We start from the raw sequence: 16885 nt of genomic DNA on the forward strand, positions 1-16885 counted from the left end.
TCTGATGATCTGTCATTGTTTCTCTACTGTTCTGTCTACCTGCTTGATTGCCTTTGGTTTTTGTCTCTACTTTTTGCCTCACTTCACTCATCTGCTGAATGATTTGCATTCTTCACTCACTGGTGCTTTGTCCATCAGCAAATGGCCTGGTACTGCCATATCCATCTGCTGTTTTAGCATTTTAGACTGCCCGACATTATCTATCTGCTCCCCTACAATTCCCCTATACTATGGCCTAACAAGTGCTACGCCATCTGCCTGCCTGATCTTGCCCTGCCCAATCTATGCCTGTAACACTGTAAGTAGGTGAGATTGTTTAGCCTTTCTGCTATCATCTATACTTGCCTTGTGCCAGTGAATTAGACTGCTGACTGAGTTTGCTTGACTGTTGCCTTCTCTATCTGTTGCCTGTGGCTGCCCCAGTAATGTATTTGAAACATTGCAACCATCTCCTATGTACTGGCAACTTACCGATTGGCCCGTGATGCCTCGTTTATAGTTTGCTGCATTTAAAAAATCACTGGCATTGCTCCTCTATGTCTTGTAACCCTGATCATGTTTTATTTCCAATAAAAGTTTTGCCTACATATTGTCCAAATTGTCCAAACATAACTTAGAGATAGGAAAATGCTTTGCTGTTTAACAGCCCAGTCCAGTTTGCTCCTAAACTGACTTTTTAAACTCACTACCACCTCTCTGCTTTTTTTTATACAACTCCACATTCTTCTCTTTACGTAGGAATATAATTTTTTATAAATCATCATCTTAAGTTTTCTTTTCACATCATATATTATGTACATTTATTTCTTGTGTATGGCATCTTTCAATAATTTTCCATATACTAAAATTATTTCTTAATTTATTTTTCCTAAATTTTCCAGGGTTTTATAAGGACAAGTTACTCCTATTAATTTTATCCTTTTTAGTAACACCAGAAAAATTTTTTTGCAACTTTAAAGTACCATCTCTAAAAATAATAAATTTAATTATCTTATAGTTTTTTGTAGTTCAGATTAAAGTAGCTTTTTGCTGTGCTCTATTTTTCCCTTTGAGAATATCATTTCTCAGCTTCCTCATAGTTTATGTAATACCAGTTCTTTAGAGATCCTTTTGATATATTTATCTTCCCTCCTTTTAAACTTTTTTCTAGCATGTTGGGTAAACCTTTGAAATTGATGTTTTCGCATTATTGTATTTACAAAGTACTTGGCATCTAAGAATAACTTGCAACATAATATTATCTGCACTGTAAAGCTTATAGTCTTATTTGCTTATATTTAAATGAAAGCTCAAATACAAGAGCCAAAGAAGAATTTTGGTGAAATTTGTGAGAGTATAAGGAGGAGATTTAAACTGGGGTGTGTATGTATGCATACACATGTGTATATATAGATTTGAAGTGTTTTATGTGTGTATCAATAACATTATTGTGCTCGAAGTGTGGAAAATGCTGAGTATCTATATTAAATTTTATTTTACCAAAAAGGAAAAAAATCTAAAGAGGTGATACATTTAGGGATATGGAAAAAAGTATGAATGGGTTTTTTTATTTTCTTTTAATAATAGAGATAAAATTTGTCAGTGTGAAGAAAAAGGATGCTCTAGTGAAGAAAATCATTTCAGTAGCTTTTTAAAATTGTGATAAAATGAAATTTATAATTTTAACCAATTTTAAGTGTACAATTCAGTGATATTAGCACATTCACAGTTTTGCGCAACCATCACCACTGTTTCTAAAACTTTTTTTATCATCCCATATAGAAACTCTGTACCCACTAAAGCTCCATTCCTCCCTCCCCCACCCATGGTAAACTCTAATCTACTTTCTGTCTTTATAAATTTGCCTATTCTAGATACCTCATATAAGTAGAATCATACAAGTTTTGCCTTTCAGTGTCTAGCTTATTTCACATAGCCAAATGTTTTCAAGGTTCATTCATACTGTATCATGTATCAGAATTTAATTCCTTTTTAACACTGACTAATATTCTATTGTATGTATATAACACAATTTGTTTATCAGTTCACCTGTTGGTAGACACTGGATTGTTTTCGGCTTTTAGATTTTATAAATAATGCTCCTACAAACATTGGCGTGCAAGTGTCTGTTTTTCTTTTGGTTATAGAACTAGAAATGGATTCAATAGCACTTAATACTTTTGTCTAAGAAGAAATTAAATTAATAGCAAAGAAATCAGGGAAACCACATAATTAACATGAAAGATTAATACGTTCAAGATATTATATTAGGAGCAGAAGAACTATAAACTTTTAGAAAGGTTACAGAAGCCCAAATGATAGAATTTAGAAGACTGTATTCTATGAATAAAAGGGAGAATTAAGTTAAAATAACACAGATCTTGGATGATTGTAAGATAACAAAAATGATTTTGAAGAAAGTTAAATTGTTTCAAAACAACCAATTTAAGGACAGTACGATGGCACATCTTCAAAATGGAATAATGTGGGCTTAAAGAGGAGAGAGGTAGGCATTTGAAAGGCAAGGTTTAAATGAAGATGACTAAGATGAGAGAACCAGGTCATGTTTAGAGGAACCAACAATAGGAATAGAAATTCATTTCAATCCAAAGATCCTTCATCCTGTATACTCAGCCTTCTACCACTCATAGATATTTTTCTAAAAGGATTCCTAGCTTCAAACCCCGGAGATTCTGATTCAGTAGGTTTGGAATATGGTTTAGGTAATGTGCACATTCATGCATGTCTGTGTGTGTGTGTGCACACGTGCACATGTGTCTGTGTTTTAATCCACTGATGAAACATGATGTGAGTTAAATTGAACTCTGTACCATAGTGTCCTATACCTTATAAGGATTAAAGAAGTTAAAGAGAATTGATTCTTGTCTTCAAGCAGTTGAAAACTGCAGTAGTTAAAATAATGATGGACTTAGGAAAGAAGACTTTCAGTCTGTCAGGCGATATGTTCTCATTTATTAATTCAACAGTTTTACAGGAGGGTGATTTTTATACACTTTATCTATCCCTTCTCAACTGAGGTTCCTCATCTAAACTATCAAACACAGAAAATTGTTTGACTATTTGACTGTCTTCTCAATTCTTCTAAGGTGGTACACAACTAGTACCATTCTGTATGGGTAAGAGATAAATCAATTTACTAGACACAAAAATTCTCTCAGAACCTTTTAAGAAAGGTTGGGTAATCTGTAGTCTGCTAGGAATATTATGTGACACAAGACATTAAAACCTTGCTCTTAAGGGTCTCACATTTAACAAAAAAAATGTGTTTCTAATATCAACTGCAAAATTTTGTGCTTTTCATCTAATGGTTTGAGGAAAATGTTCAAAGTCGGAGTGGCTGTATATAAGGAAATCCCTTCACCTCTTCTAATCATTATTGATTCAGGAATAAGAATGTAATAAGAATGATAAATTCTGTATTACAGCTTATCACAGCTGAAGGATGCTGGCAGTAACTTAAATGCTGATAGGAATCTCTTTCATTTTAAAGCCTAGAGCATTCACTGACAGGTTAGTGATTTCTTTGGTAGCTATTAATAAACAACAGTAACTAAAACCAGGCTTATTAGTTATACTGAAGAATAGAAAATGGCTATAGAGAAGTAGATAAATAATGTCCAGGAGGCTGTTCTTGAATGTAATTTTGCAAGCACAATGAGAGATTTTTGTCCCCTGAAGTACAATTCTTACACCAATATTGAAAACATTCAGGAATTTAATTTGTCCTCATTATCAACTAAAACTCACTAAAATTCCTGGTGTCAGAAAATTCATATTCATTAGTATTTCTTATGGATTTGCTTAATTATTCCTGAACTATAAATGTATTTGTCCTCCCTATACTGATATATGCATTTAAGCCTGAAAGCAGTTATCTTTCATTCCTATTACTCACTACTTCACACTGATTCCTTTAGGATAAATTTTACCAACACATTTTTCCTTCCTCCTTCTGATTTCTTACTAAAATTTATTTTAACAGCACAGCTATGGGAAGATCAAGGTTCTGATGTCAAGAGAAAAGCACTACAATATAAATTATGACCAGATTTAGCTTATTTATTAGCAATAATGAATAATTTTAAAAGATTTTGCTTTGCCTGTATTCATTCTGAACAACATTTCAAAGCAGAAAATGTAGATTATACAGCTATTTTAATGATGTGGAATAAAGGAAAATCTAAGAGTAACATAATTTTATTAAACTTATTAATAATAAATTTTTTTATGATCTCTAAACTCCTATTTTATTTTGAGGAAGTTGAGTTTAAATACACAGAAAGCTGAGTTCTGCAACCTCTGCCTCCTAGGTTCAAGCAATTCTCCTGCCTCAGCCTCCCGAGTAGCTGGGATTACAGGCATGCGCCACCACACCCAGCTAATTTTGTATTTTTAGTAGAGTTGGGGTTTCTCCATGTTGGTTAGGCTGGTCTCAAACTCCCAACCTCAGTTGCTCTGCCTACCTCAGCCTCCCAAAGTGCTAGGATTGCAGGCATGAGCCACTGCCCTTGGCCTATTTTAGCCATTTTTAAGTGTAAAATTCATTGGTATTAATTATATTCACAATGTCGTACAATCATCACCACTATCTATTTTCAAAACTTTTTCATCGCTCCAGAAACTTGTAACCTTTAAGCAGTAACTCCCCATTTCTCCCTTCCCATAAACCTTGGTAACCTCTAAAACTACTTTCTATCTTTATAAATTTTCCTGTTATAAATATTTCATGTAAATGCAATCACACAATAATTATCCTTTTGTGAATCACTTTTTTCATGTAGCCCAATGTCTTCTCAGTTCATGTATGTCATAGTGTATATCAGAACTTTATTCCTTTTTATGGCTGAATATTATATATGTAATACCATAATCCGTTTATCCATTCATCTTTGGATGGACACTTGGGTTGTTTTCATCTTTTGGCTATTGGGAATAATGCTGTTGTGAACGTTGGCATACAATTATATGTTCAAGTTCTTGCTTTCATTTCCATTGGTTATATACTTAGAAATGGAAGTGTGGGGTCATATGGTAATTCTGTGTTTCACATCTTAAGAAATTAAACTGTTTAAGAGTTTTATAGTTTTAGTTATTATACTATAGATAAAAAACTATAGTTCTGTATGTTACAGATCTATTTTGAGTTAATTTTAGTATGTGGTGTGAGGTACAAGTTTATTCTTAATTATGAATACACAGAATTTAAATTTTTTCTATTTAAAGATATTGCTGGAAATAATATTCCAAGCCTCAAGTACCCATTTGCCTAACATTAGTTCACTTACCATTTTCTTGTGTCCTGTAAAGACATCCTAACATTCACAACATAACCACATACAATACTGCTTTTTATTAATCATTTCTGACAGGCATCCTCCATATCCAAACAACACTAGTATTGATGAAGAGACCTTTTAGGCTTGTGGGCCTTCATCAAACAGTACTTTTTGATAGAATAAAATAAAGAGAATACAGTATAATATGCAAGGCCTTATAAGAGTTAAATGTAAGGCAACTAATTAACTGTTCTTTGCTGATGAGTAACTTTTATTTTAAAAAAAACTTGCCTTATGGAAGTTTTTTTGAGAACATGGGTTTGATTTTATGCTATTAAGGTATATTGGAGGTGATCTCAACTCTGGCTAATTAAAACAATTTATAATTCCAGCTGAAAATAAACTTTAGAATTTGTAGAAAATGCAAATGCCAATGTTGCAGCCTGAAATTATTATTTGTCTTCAAATTAAAGTGAAAAGAGATTCAATAGAGAAGCACCTTGATTCCCAGTATCTGTCAGTTGATAAAGTAGCTACTGCAGAATTCTATAAAAGTGAGAAGGAAGAGTGAGATGGTAGAAAGAAGAGTAGGGTTTATGAGTTCAATTAAAACTTTAAAGAACAGGTAATTCCTACCTCTTTCCTCATTATGTAAATTGTCTCTAAGCACAGGATGAAGAAAATATCTGAACTCAATCTATTAAGATAACAAAACCTTCATACCAAAGTAAATAAAAATAACAAGGAGACTATAAACCTAATCATATGTGAAAATATATATAGAAATATTAAAATAATATACACAAACTTGATATAGCAACAAGTTTTCTAAATGTACACCTCTTCTAAGCAAAATTTATTTTAAGAATTCAAGGATGGTAAGTTTTAGACATCCTTTAATTCCATTTTTATCATTGTTAGGTAAATCACAAAAGATTATATGGTCATCTTAATGTATGCCAAAAAGACATAAAATTCAGTGTATTTTTTCCTGTTAAGGATACATAGTAAACAAGAATTAAAATGTGTTTTTCACAAAAACTAGCAAATACAATAAAGCTGAACCACTGGATAAATTCTTACTAAAGTCAGAAAAAAGAGAAGGATAGTCACTGTCACCATTATTTGTTCTAAAAAGTCTAACCACAAACAGTTTGGGCAGTCAGTAATATGTATCAAAAATTTTAATATAATGACATAATTACATAGAGAGATTATATGATGGAAATGTGAGAGAAGATATGGAGAATTAAATGAGAAGGTCCAAAGTACGTTACATCAGAGCCCCAAAAGGAAAAAATAGAACAGAGAGAAGGCAATGATCAAAGAGATAATGACTGTAAAGTTTACAGAACTAATGAAAAAACACAAATCTAGAAATCCTAATGGTATAGTGTATCTCAAGAAGGATAAATAAAAGAAATCTATTTCTGAACACATGGGAATGAAATGTCAGAACTAAAGTAAGAGAACTATTGAAAGTAACCAGAGAGAAACAGTAGATCACTGACACAGAAATGATAGCAGGCTTTTCAACAACATCGGAATAAAACACACAATAGAATATATAAAGCATTAAAGAAAATAATAAGAGTTGTTTATTAAGCAAAATATCTCTCAAAAATAAAGAGGATGTAAAGCAACATGGCCAAATAAAAGGCTCCACCAGTCATACTGCAAACAGGAACACCAAACTTAACAACTATCTATACAAGAAAAGCACCTTCATCAAAACCAAAAAACAGATGAGTAGTTACAGTACCTGGTTTTAACTTCATGTTGCTGAAAGAGACCCTGAAAGGGATAGGAAACACAGTCTTGAATTGCCAATGCCACCCCTCCCCAATCATACCCCAGCAGCAACTGGCAGCATGGCATGGAGAGAGAATCTGTGCATAGGGAGAGGAAGTGCACAGTGATTGTGAGACATATCATTGAACACAGTGCTGCCCTGTCACAGCAGAAAGCATCACAGGCTTACGATACAGGCTTAACTCAACTTATTACTGCCCATAGAGGGAGCATTTGGACCAGCTGTAGGCAGAAGGGAACTGCTTATCCCTGAGATTGGAATGTGAGCTTTGGCAAGCCTTACCACCACAGGCTAAAATCCTTTGCGGCCCAAAATAAACTTGAGATGCAGTCTACGCCACAAGAACTACAATTCTTGGTCAAGGCTCAGATCCAGTGGGACATGGGGGTACATGACCTACTAAGACACCAGCCAGGGCAGCTAAAGAAGTGCTTCCATCATCCCTCCCACAGCCCCAGGCAACATAGCTCACAGCTCCAAAAGAGACCCAATGCTTCTGCTTGAGGCAAGGGAACAGTAAAGGGGACTTTGTCTTGCATTTGGTAACCAGCTTAGCCACAGTAGGATAGGACACCAGGCAGAGTCATGAGGCCCCTTTCCAGGTCTTAGATCCCGGACAATATTTCTAAATCACACCCTGGGCCAGAAGGGAACCTGCTGCCTTGAAGGGAAGGACCCAGTCCTGGCAAGATTCATCAACTGTTGACTAAAGAGACCATGGACCCTCCAGGGTCCAGCAGTGATATCCATATAGTATGCCATGTGCCTTAGGTGAGCCTCTGGGACGTGCTCGCTTTAGGTGAGACCTAGCACATTCCTAGATGTGATAGCTACAGTGAGAGATTCTGCTTGAGAAAAGCAGAGAAAAAGTAAAGGGGACTTTGTCTTGCACCTTAAGGGAGTAGAGCACTAACTGGGCTCTTGGGGACCTGATTCCAGGCCTTAGACCTAGGACAACATTTCTGAACCTGCCCTGGGCCACAGAGAAGTCCACTGCCCTGAAGAGTGAGTCCCTTGCCTAGCAGCATTCATCACAAGCTGACTGCAGAGCCCGTGGGCCTAAAGGGAACATCACTGGTAGCCTGACAATATTCCCCGTGAGTCTGTTGTGTTGGGTAGCCATAGGGTGAGGCTATTCTGCCTGGGGAAAATAGAGGGAAGAGTGGGAATGACTATGTCTCATGATTTGAGTGCCAACTCAGCTTCAGTAAAATAGAACACCAAATAAATTTCTAAGGTTTTTTATTCCAGTCCCTCGCTCCCAGACAGCATGTCTGGAACTACCCTTAGTTGGGATAACTCAATACCCTCAAGAGAAGAGCACAAGCCTGTGTGGCTTCATCACCTGTTGATTCTACAGCCTCAGTGCCTTGATTGAATATACACAGCAGCCAGGTAGTGGTTACGGTGGGCCTTGGGTAAGACCCAGTGCTGTGCTGGCTTCAGGTCTGACCCAGCACTGTCCTAGCGGTGGTGGCCACAGGGGTGTTTCTGTCAACCCACCGTCCCCAGCTCCAGAAGCACAGCACAGAGAGACTCCATTTGTTTGGATAAAATAAGGGAAGAGAACGAGATACCACCAAAGTGGTATCTCTGCAAGTCTGCAAGAACTATAGCATTATTGGGCTTGGGGTCCAAGTCCCTTCAAATAACTGGAAAGCCTTTCTGAGAGAGACAGGCACCAACAAGCCCAGATTGCAAAGGCTACAATAAATACCTAACTCTTCAATGCCCAGACACACTGACAAATATCTACAAGTATCAAGATCACCCAGGAAAACATGACCTCATGCAACAAACTAAATAAGGCACTAGGGACTAAGCCTGAAGAAACAGAGATATGTAATCTTTTAGATAGAGAATTCAAAATAGATATTCAAAATAGATAACTTCAAGATAACAGAGAGAAGGAATTCAGAATTCTATCAGATAAACTTAGCAAAGAGATTGAAATAATAATTTAAAAGACTCAAGCAGAAATTCTAGACGTGGAAAATACAATTGACATACCCAAGAGTGCATCAGAGTCTCTTAATAACAGAATTAATCAATCAGAAGAAAGAATTAGTAAGTTTGAAGAAAGACTATTTGAAAATACACAGGTAGGGAGACAAGACAATAAAAAAGGATGAGTTACACCTGCAAGATCTAGAAAATAGCCTCAAAAGCGCAAATACAAGAGTTATTGGCCTTAAAGAGGAGGTAAAGAAAGAGATAGGAGTAGCAAGTTTATTCAAAGGGATAATACGAGAGAACTTCCCAAACTTTGAGAAAAATATCAACATTGTGCAAGAAGGTTCTAGATAACACTAAGCAGATTTAACTCAAAAGGACTACCTCAAGGCACATAAATAATCAAACTCCCATAGTCAAAGATAAAGAATCCTAAAAGCACCAAGAGAAAAGAAGAAAATGACATAACGGAGCTCTACTACATCTGGCAACAGAGGTTTCAGTGGAAAACTTACAGGCCATAAGAGACTGGCATGACATATTTAAAGTACTGAAGGAAAAATCTTTTACTCTAGAATAGCATATCTGGTGAAAATATCCTTCAAGCATGAAGGAGAAATAAAGACTCTCAGATAAACAAAAGTTTAAGAGATTTCATCAGCACCATATCTATCCTACAGGAAATACTAAAGGGAGTTCTTCAGTCTAAAAGAAAAGGACGCGGCCGGGCGCGGTGGCTCACGCCTGTAATCCCAGCACTTTGGGAGGCCGAGGCGGGTGGATCACGAGGTCAAGAGATCGAGACCATCCTGGTCAACATGGTGAAACCCCGTCTCTACTAAAAATACAAAAAAAATTAGCTGGGCATGGTGGCGCGTGCCTGTAATCCCAGCTACTCGGGAGGCTGAGGCAGGAGAATTGCCTGAACCCAGGAGGCGGAGGTTGCGGTGAGCCGAGATCGCGCCATTGCACTCCAGCCTGGGTAACAAGAGTGAAACTCCGTCTCAAAAAAAAAAAAAAAAAAAAAGAAAAGGACGCTAATGAACAACAAGAAATCATCTGAAGGTACAACTCTGGTAATAGTGAGCACACAGAAAAACATACAGTATTGTAAGACTGTAATTGTGGTGTATAAACTACTCTTATGTCAAGCAGAGAGACTAAGCAATAAACCAATCAAAGACAATAATCGCAACAACTTTTCAAGACACAAAGAGACATAACAAAAAGTTAAAAAGCAGGGGGACACAGTTAAAGTGTAGCATTTTTATTCATTTTCTTTTTGCTTATTTCTTTGTTTCTGTATGCAATCGGTGTTGTCATCAGTTTAAAATGATGTGTTATAAGATAGTATTTGCAAGCCTTATGGTAACTTCCAATCCAAAAAGCCTACGTAGCTACAAAAAATGTATAAAGCAAAAAAATTAAAACATACCACCAGAGAAAATCACTTCCAAAAAAAGGAATACAGGAAGGAAGCAGGAAGAGAAGACCACAAGACAATTAGAAAACAAATAACAAAATGGCAGGTGTAAGCCCTTACTTATCAATAATAACATTGAATTGGCCAGGCATGGTGGCTCATGCCTGTAATCCCAGCACTTTAGGAGGCCGAGGCAGGCAGATCATCAGGTCAAGAGATTGAGACCATCCTGGCCAACATGGTGAAACCCCATGTCTACTAAAAATACACAAAATTAGCTGGATGTGATGGCTCTCGCCTGTAGTCCCAGCTCATCGGGAGGCTGAGGCAGGGGAATTGCTTGAACCTAGTAAGTGGAGGATGCAGTGAGCTGAGATCGCACCACTGTACTCCAACCTGGCAACCGAGCAAGACTCCGTCTAAAACACATAAATAAATAAATAACAACATTGAATTATACGTGGACTAAACTCTCAAACCAAAACATAGAGTGGCTGAATGGATGAAAAAACAAGACTCGGTCATTTGTTGCCTAAGAGAAATACAGTTCACCTGTGAAGACAAACATAGACTGAAAATAAAGGGATGGCAAAAGATATTCCATGCCAGTAGAAACCAAAAAAGAGTAGGAATAGCAGGAGTTTTCTAAACAAAAACTGTAAGATGAGACAAAGTCATTATATAATAATCAAGGGTGAATTCAGCAATGGACCCAATGCTGGAGCACACAGATATATAAATGAAAATATTATTAGAGCCAAAGAGAGAGATAGATTCCAATACAATAATAGCTGGAGACTTCAACATCCTACTTTGAGCATTAGGCAGATCATGCAGAGAGAAAGTCAACAAGGAAACATCAGACTTAATCTGCACTATAGAACAAATGGACCTAATAGATATTTATATAACATTTTATCCAATGGTGGCAGAATACACATTATTCTCCTAAAAACAGTGATAATTTTAAAAGATAGACCATATGTTAGGTCACAAAGCAAGTCTCAGTACATTCAAAACAAATTGAAATGATATCAAGCATCTTTTCTGACCACAATGGAATAAAAATAGAAATCAATAATGAGGAATGTTGGAAACTACAAACAAATGGAAGTCAGAAAATATGCTCCTGAATGATCAGTGAGTCAATGAAGGAATTAAGAAGGAAACTGAAATTTTTCTTGAAACAAATGACAATGGAAACAAAACATACCAAAACATATGGGACACAGCAAAAGCAGTACTGAGGAAATTTTAGAGCTTTAAGTACCCATATCAAAAAAGGAAAAATTCAAATAAAAAACCTAATGATGTATCTTAGAGAATTAGAAAAGCAAGAGCAAACAAAACGCAAAAGTAGTAGAGGAAAAGAAAGAATAAAAATCTGAACAGAGATACATGAATCTGAAACGAAGAAAATAAAAAAGATCAACAAAATGGAAAGCTTGTTTGTGAAAAGTTAAAACAAGATTGACAAACCTTTAGCCAGAATAAGAAAAAAGGAGAGAAGATACAAATAAATAAAGTCAAAAATGAAAAAGGAGTCATTACAATTGATACTACGTAAAGTCAAAGGATCATTAGTGGCTACCAGGAGCAACTAACTATATACCAAAAAGTAGAAACCCTAGAAGAAATGGATAAGTTCCTAGACACATACAATCTATCAAATTTGAACCACAAAGAAATCCAAAACCTGAACAGATCAGTAGCAAGTATTGAGATTGAAGTTGCAAAAAAAGTATCCCAATACAGAAAAGCCTGATACCCAATTCCCTGCTAATTGTATAAAACATTTAAAGAAGAACTAATACCGATCTTTCTCAAACTATTCTGAAATAAAGAGGAAGAGGAAATACATCCCAACTTTTTCTGTAAGACCAGTGTTACCCTGATACCAAAACCAAACAAAGAAACATCAAAAAAAAAAAAAAAAGAAAAGAAAAAGAAAATTACAAGCCAATATCTCTGATGATCAGTGATGCAAAAATCCTCAGCAAATACTAACAAACCAAATTCAGCAATATATTAAGAAGATCATTCTCAGCCGGGCGCGGTGGCTCATGCCTGTAATCCCAGCACTTTGGGAGGCCGAGGCAGGTGGATCACAAGGTCAAAAGATCGAGACCATCCTGGTCAACATGGTGAAACCCCGTCTCTACTAAAAATACAAAAAATTAGCTGGGCATGGTGGCGCTTGCCTGTAATCCCAGCTACTCAGGAGACTGAGGCAGGAGAATTGCCTGAACCCAGGAGGCGGAGGTTGCGGTGAGCCGAGATCGCGCCATTGCACTCCAGCCTGGGTAACAAGAGCGAAACTCTGTCTCAAAAAAAAAAAAGAAGATCATTCTCAGAACCAAAAGGGATTTATGGCAAGCATGCAAGGATGGTTCCACATACATGATACGTCATATCAACAGAATAAAGGACAAAAATTATATCATCATTTTACTTGATGCTGAAAGAGCATTTGCTAAAATTCAGTCTCTGCATGATAAAAAAAAATCCCTCAAAAAACTGGGTACAGAAGGAACATCCCTCAACATAATAAAAGCTATATGCAACAGACCCACATCTGCTATCATACTGAATAGGGAAAAACTGAAAGCATTTCATCTAAGATCTGCAACATGACAAAGATGCCCACTGTCACCACTGTTATTCAACATACTGCTGGAAGTCCTACTTAGAGCAGTCAGACAAGAGAAGGATTTAAAGGGCATCCACATTGGAAAGGAAGAAATCAAATTATTCTTGTTTGCAGATGATATGATGTTGTATCTGGCAAAAAACTAAAGACTCCACCAAAGAAAAAACTATTAGAATTGATAGGCAAATTCAGTAACGTAGCAGGAAACAAAATCAACATACAAAATTCAGTAGCATTTCTACATGCCAACAGTGAACAATCGGAAAAAGAAAGAAAAAAGTAGTCTCATTTACAATAGCCACAGAGAAAATTAAATACCCAGGAATTAACTTAAAGAAGTAAAAGATCTCCATAATGAAAACCATAAAGTTGATGAAAGAAACTGAAAGGACACCAAAAAATGGAAAGTTATTCCATGTTCATGGGTTGGAAAAATCAATATTGTTAAAATGTCTATACTACCCAAAGGAATCTACAGATTCAATACAATCCCTATCAAAACACCAATAACATTCTTCACAAAAATAGAAAAAAATAATAATAAAATTTATCTGGAACCACAAAAGACCCAGAATAACCAAAGCTATACTAAGCAAAAAGAACAAAACTGGAGTAATCACACTACCTTACTTCAAAGTATATTACAGAGCTATAATAGCTAATACAGCATGGTACTGGCATGAAAACAGACACATAGACCAAAGGAAGAGAATAGAGAACCTAGAAGTAAATCTGTACACCTACAATGAACTCATTTTTGACAAAGGTGACAAGAACATGCACTCTGGAAAAGACAGTCTCTTTAATAAATGGTGCTGGAAAAACTGGATATTTATATGCAGAAGAATGAAACTAGACCCCTATCTCTTGTGATAAAAAAATCAAATCACAATGGGTTAAAACTAATCTAGGACCTCAAACCTATGAAACCATTACAATGATAACATTGAGAAACTCTCCAGGACATTGGTCTGTGCAAACATTTCTTGAGTAATATCTCATAAGCACAAGCAACCAAAGCAAAAATGGACAAATGGGATTACAAATTTAAAAGTTTCTGCACAACCAAGGAACAATCAACAAAGTGAAGAGACAACTCACAGAATAGCAGAAAATATTTGCAAACTACCCATCTGACAGGGGATTAATAACCAGAATATAGAAGAAGATCAAACAACTCTATAGGAAAAAGATCTAATAATCCAATTTTAAATGGGCAAAAGATCTCTGTAGACATTTCTCAAAAGAAGACATACAAATGGCAAACAGGACTATGAAAAGATACTCAGCATCACTAATGATCAGAGAACAGGAAATAAACTACAATGAGATATCATTTCACCCCAATTAAAATGAGTGTTATCCAATAGACAGGGCATTAACAAATGCCGGTGAGGATTAGAGAAAAAGGAACCTGCATACACTGTTGGTAAGAATGTTAACTTAGTAAACCACTGTGGGAACAGTTTGGAGGTTTCTCAGAAAACTAAAAATTGAGCTACCATATGATCCAGGAATCCCACTTCTGGGTATGTGCCCAAAAGAATAGAAATCAGGACCAGACGTGGTAGCTCACGCCTGTAATCCTAGCACTTTGGAAGGCCAAGGCTGGTGGATTACCTGAGGTCAGGAGGTCAAGACCATCTTGACCAACGTGGTCAAGCCCTGTCTCTACTAAAAATATAAAAATTAACCAGGCATAGTGGCGTACACCTGTAATCCCAGCTACTTGGGAGGCTGAGGCAGGAGACTCACTGTTACCCAGGAGGTGGAGGCTGCAGTGAGCCAAGATTGGGCCACTGCATTCCAACATGGGCAACAGAGCGAGACTCCGTCTCAAAATAAATAAAGAAATAAATAAATAACATACACACGAATTTTCATTGCAGCACTGTTTACAATAGCAAAGACTTGGAACCAACCCAAATGCCCATTGATGATAGACTGGACAGGGAAAATGTGGCACATATACACCATGGAATACTATGCAGCCATAAAAAATGATGTGTTCGTGTCCTTTGTAGGGACATGGATGAACCTGGAAATCATCATTCTCAGCAAACTGACACAAGAACAGAAAAGCAAACACCGCATGCTCTCACTCATAGGTAGGTGTTGAACAATGAGAACACATGGACACAGGGAGGGGAGCATCACACACTGGGGTCTGTGGGGGGTGGGGAGTTGGGGAGGGATAACATGGTGAGAAATGCCAGATATAGGTGATGGGGAGGAAGGCAGCAAACCACATTGCCATGTATGTACCTATGCAATAATCTTGCATGTTCTTCACATGTACCCCAAAACCTAAAACACAATTTTATATATATATATATAAAATAAATAAATAAGAGTGGAAATCAGTATTTCCAAGGGGTATCTGCACTCTCATGTCTTGCACCACTGTTCACAGTAGCCAAGATTTGGAATCAGACTAAGTGTCTATCAGCAGATGAATGGATAAAGAAACTGTGATACATCTACACAATGGAGTTCTATTTGACTATAAAAAAGAATGAGAACCTGTTATTTCCAACAACATGGGTGGAACTAGAGATCATTGTTTGTGAAGCCAGGCACAGAAAGACAAACTTCACATGTTCTCACTCATTTGTGTGAGCTAAGAATGAAAACAACTGAACTCATGGAGATATATAGTAGAAAGATGATTACCAGTGGCTGAGGATGGTAGTGAGGGAGTAAGAGGACTAAATATAAAAAGAGTTAGGGCTGGTCTCGGTGGCTCACGCCTGTAATCCCAGCACTTTGGGAGGCCAAGGTGGGTGGATCAGGAGGTCAGGAGATCGAGACCATCCTGGCCAGCATGGTGAAACCCTTTCTCTACCAAAATACAAAAAATTAGCCAGGCATGGCGCCTGTGCTGTAGTCCCAGCAACTTGGGAGGCTGAGGCAGGGGAATCACTTGAACCTGGGAGGCGGAGGTTTCAGTGAGCCGAGATCACGTCACTGCTGGGCAAGTGATCGTCAAGCCTGGGCAACAGAGTAAGACTCCATCTCAAAACAAAACAAAAGTAGTTAGAAAAAAATTAATAAAATCTGGTATTTGGTAGCACAACAGGGTGACTATAGTCAATAATAATTTAATTATATATTTTTAAATAACAAAAATATAATTGAATTGCTTGTAGCACAAAGGATAAATGCTTTTTTTAAGGGATGGATACTCCATATTCCATGATGTGATTATTATGCATTGCATGCCTTTGTCAAAATATCTCATTTACCCCCAAATTTATGTTCCTACTACATACCCAGGAAAATTTTAAATTTTTCAAAATGTTTAAAGTAAATTATTTCATGAAAATTACAAAAAGCCTGATAATCTCTAGGTAACTTGTGTTAATATTAATACAAAAATAAAAAATAAAAAACAGGAAAGAAAACTGAGAGATCAGGACATAACATACTCTTCATAGAGATATGAAGCATTTCTTTGTTTTCTGTCCTTTCTTAGAGGCAAACCTGATTAGGTATAGAAGAAGCCTGTCCTTATTACAGCGTTAAGTAAAATGTCAGTTTCCATCTGCCCCACATATTGTTTCTGCAATGGATGCCCTCTTCCCTTGGATACTTAATTTTTATTATGTGAAAAGAAATGAAAGAGAGGATCTGAGTTTAGTCTACTTATAATCATCTCAATATAAAACAGTATTGTCTGCTTACAAAATCTTTAAGTTTATCTTGTAAGCCTAAATTTTTTAACATTCTTTATTAATTCTTAAATTTGGTTTACCTATTTTATAACCTGA

At 36.5% G+C, this 16885-nt stretch overlaps 1 protein-coding gene across 21 annotated transcripts in view; it reads left to right on the forward strand.

The window, feature by feature from the left end:
- GPHN (gephyrin) overlaps positions 1-16885 on the forward strand; it is a 689448-nt gene that overhangs the window by 342274 nt on the left and 330289 nt on the right. The window lies entirely within an intron of this gene.

The sequence above is a fragment of the Aotus nancymaae genome, unplaced genomic scaffold (genome assembly GCF_030222135.1).
Source record: "Aotus nancymaae isolate 86718 unplaced genomic scaffold, 86718_ANA_hifiasm-v0.15.2.pri h1tg000011l, whole genome shotgun sequence".
NCBI classification, from domain to species: Eukaryota; Metazoa; Chordata; class Mammalia; order Primates; family Aotidae; genus Aotus; species Aotus nancymaae.